At 26.0% G+C, this 4,101-nt stretch overlaps 1 long non-coding RNA gene across 1 annotated transcript; it reads right to left on the bottom strand.

The window, feature by feature from the left end:
• Positions 1 to 411: 411 nt before the first annotated feature.
• LOC136084700 (uncharacterized) lies at positions 412 to 3,026 on the bottom strand. Its single transcript, XR_010640775.1, has 5 exons — positions 2,513 to 3,026; positions 2,259 to 2,282; positions 2,150 to 2,173; positions 2,041 to 2,064; positions 412 to 732 (listed from the first exon to the last, which is right to left on the bottom strand). It is a non-coding gene; the product is annotated as an uncharacterized LOC136084700 (long non-coding RNA).
• Positions 3,027 to 4,101: the final 1,075 nt, after the last annotated feature.

Raw genomic sequence — 4,101 nt, 5'->3', positions numbered from 1 at the left:
AACTTGTATATAAAACAAAGAAGATTCTGCTTTCCTAGAAACATTTAAATTTCACACACATATATACATATATACATATATATATATATATATATATATATATATATATATATATATATATATATATATATATATATATATATTTATATATATATAGGTACGTGGAAAGTTATGACGTTTTTAGTAGCATATTTTAGATATATGGATTTGTTGAAGAAACTGATGCCAAATTATTATTTTTTTTCACTGAAATTTTTATAACTTTGTCAAATCTTATTCAATTGTCTATAACTTGGTACCAAAAGATAGATGTAAGAGTAGGCTACAAGTTTTTATTAGTCTATAGATATAAGGCGTCTCTAGGGGGCCCGGGGATACCTAAAAACCATCATAACCCTGAAAAAATACAAGTTTTCAACATGAAAAAGTGTTTTTCTGATGAAATTAGTTATATTTATACACAAAAATTTGTTACAATTTGCTTCCATTCCATTTATTCCAAATATTAGAGTTGTATCTTCGATTAACGGTTGGGTGTCTTCGTTATGGTCTAACACCCTCACAGTGTAATGTTACATTCTAATAAATATTTAAACTAGAGAACACCCAGATTATATTGTGTGTTAATACGTATAAACTACATTTTCTTACTTTACAGCCTACATGAGTGGTATACAAAAACCAATATGGGTGGGGCAAGTGCCACGCCCAACGCCCTAACTCTTCTCCAACCTAAAAAGAATATATAAAAAAAAACAGATAGGAAAAACGATTTTAAATTGTGTAAATAAAAGAGAAAATTATAATACAAAATTTTTTTACCACATAAGGTAGGGTGGGGCGTGTGCCACGCCCACCACCCTTCTCTAACTAAAAAAATTTTTTCTTCAAGAAAATTGAAGAACGGTTTTAAATTGTGTTTCTTTTAAAAGAGAGAAATTAGTTGAATTTTTTTTTTACCACATTTGTTAGGAGAGGGGCGTGTACCACGATTAACAACCCCCACCCCCTTCTCCAAACCTGAAAAAAACCTAAAAATTGAAAAATGGTGTCAATTTGCTTTTTTTTAAAAAGAATTAGTTTAAAAAATTATTTTACTTTTTTATTTTACATTTATTAATTATTTTACAAAAAACAATTACCCCCCCCCCCCCTAAAAAAAAAAATGCAAAAGGTAAAAGGAACTGTAAACATAAGCCAAACTAGTTTAAGATCAAATAACTGTTATTGAAGTCAAACAAACAGTTATTAGTAAACTAAAATAGAAATAGTAAATAAGTATGCCAATTCTCTTAACATTTGAAAATTAATAATATATTTAACACTGTATTTAATAAGGGACATGAAATGCGCAAAAAAAATCTACTTTGAATACCTATAATATGTATAAATATATATACCAATTTACTAATTTTTATACTACGACTTTTATTCACATTGAAAGTACAAAATATTTAATTGGAACTATTACACTTCAATGCTTTGTTTTTAAATTATTTATTAAATTGAAACAAAATGGAAAACAAACTTGATGTTATTACATATATATTTAAAAAAAAAAGAAGGAATGGTGGCGCCTAATTATTGTGAATTTCACCATTGACCACAAAGCTGCCACCATTCCGTCTTCGCCCACGACCTCCTCTTCTGCTAGAGCTTCCAGCACCCCTCTTAGGAGGATGATAGGCCCAATTAAATTGCACCCTATCTTTTCCTCCTAACTGGACCCATCGCAAATACGCGCGATTTCCAGTTGGTCCAGGGTGCTGGAATCTATATCTTCTAAACTCACCATATGTAAGCTTTAAATGACAATAACTTGTGAATAAACACGGTACTGAATGAAATTATGTAACATTTGATATAAATAATGATTTTTAAAAGTGATTGACTTGATAAATATTTTTAAAAAATAAAAGATTTACCAGTCGTAGCAGGGGATGATGTTATTAAAGATTAATAAAGTTTCAATCAAAAATAAATACTGTAATTGCCAAGAAATGCATACACATATTAAAAAGTAATAATTGTTAAACTTACGACTTGTTACAGATGCAGATGGAACTAAAGTTAAAAAGTTGTAATGAAAAATATTGTAATATTCGAGAAATACATAGACATATTTAATAGTAATAACTGTTTAGCTTACCACTTGTTACAGATGAAGATGGAACTAAAGTTAAAAAGTTGCAATAAAAAATATTGTAATATTCGAGAAATACATAGACATATTAAAAAGTAATAATTGTTAAACTTACCACTTGTCACAGTTGAAGATAGAACTAAAGTTAAAAAATTGTAATTAAAAAAATAAATTTAGCAATTTATGAATCTGAAATTGGTATTAAACCTATTCACAGATTAAAAAGTACTAGCTTTTAAAATTACTAAATGTATACATTTAGCAAGTGTTGAAAAGAGGTAAGATTGAAAAAATATAAACTAAAGTAAAGAATACCTTTTTATTTGGAGTTTTATAATCATTACAAAAAATTATGCTATACAAACTTACCAGTGGTAGGCTGTGTTAATTGGACTAAAGATAACAATAAAATTGTACAATTACACAAAAAAATTTGAAATTTTCAACAGTAAGTTATCAGCAATGAAAATGTAATAATTAAAAAAATTAAGAAAATGTATTTATATACTATTGTAACCACACACACACACACACACACACACACACACACACACACACACACACACACACACACACACACACACACACACACACACACACACACACACACACACACACACACACACACACACACACACACACACACACACACACACACACACACACACACATATATATATGGTTACAATAGTACCACTTTAAGAAAAAATACAATAATCATAATTTAAAAAACTTCATGAATTAATTGGAATTTATTTTTTAAAGAAGTACACAATTCAATGAATGATAAAAAATTGATAATAATAATATATTTTATTATATTTGGAAAACACGAACAAGTTTATTGTTAAGTTAAATCAATTAAGTATACGATTTGTCTTAATAAAATTGTCAACTGATCAGTTAATAATCAAATCAAAATCAACAGTTTAACCTGACAGTGTCAGATTAAATCAAAAAAAAAATTTATGATAAATAAATAAAATCTTAATCTTTTTTTTATGTATCATTTAAAAATAGATTAATGTGTCAGAGATACATGATTTTTTTTTAAATAAAAAGATTATTGAGTCAGTGGACATTATTCTTTTTTCAAATGTTACATAAAAAGAAATAATAAAGTTTTACATTTTAAATAAACATATGCATAATAAATAGTATATATCATTATTGTTTTGATTTAAAAATAGTTAATAATACTTTTATTATGTAAAAAAATATTAAAATTGCTATTCATTAAAGAATCCAGATAACTTTTAGTTAAATTATCCATTTATCTAATCTAATAATGAAAATCAAAACAACACAATATTGCAATTTTTAAAATAAATATTCCCTCTGTCTGCGCCCATATTAGCAAAAAAAAAACAACAACAGAAAAACCGAATTTAGGTACCAAAAGTCCTAAACTAATTACACTATCTGCTACCAATTATTTTTCGCTGATTTTTGCCATATATATATATATATATATATATATATATGTATATATATATATATATATATATATATATATATATATATATATATATATATATATATATATACAGTAAGCAAAAAATTAAATGGTGGCACAAACTTTTTTTTCTTTTTAATTTGTATAAAATGATTAAAAAACGGTTGTTGATTTTTATTTTTTAGGGAAAAAACTATGAATTATTTGAAAATATCATTATATTGAAGCATCCTATTCAAAAATTGTCAATTATAAGTTCATATGATGTATAAAAATCAACTGTACTTCTATTGATCAAATATTTTCTCGCAAAAATAATAATGGCACAAATAAGAAAAATTCCAAACTTTGACAAAAAATTTAGTATAGTATATTTAGACAAAATTAATTATTGCAGACGTTGAGGCAACAATTCCACAAGAGAATTAAATTCTTCTGGTGTGATTTTTTCCTATAATTCGACTGATGCTGCTTTTGATCATTTTGTCTTTTTTAAGCTCGA

The sequence above is a fragment of the Hydra vulgaris genome, chromosome 09 (genome assembly GCF_038396675.1).
Source record: "Hydra vulgaris chromosome 09, alternate assembly HydraT2T_AEP".
Lineage (NCBI taxonomy): Eukaryota > Metazoa > Cnidaria > Hydrozoa > Anthoathecata > Hydridae > Hydra > Hydra vulgaris.
Note: the sequence above shows the minus strand (reverse complement) of the source record. Positions and strands in the feature narration are given on the sequence as shown.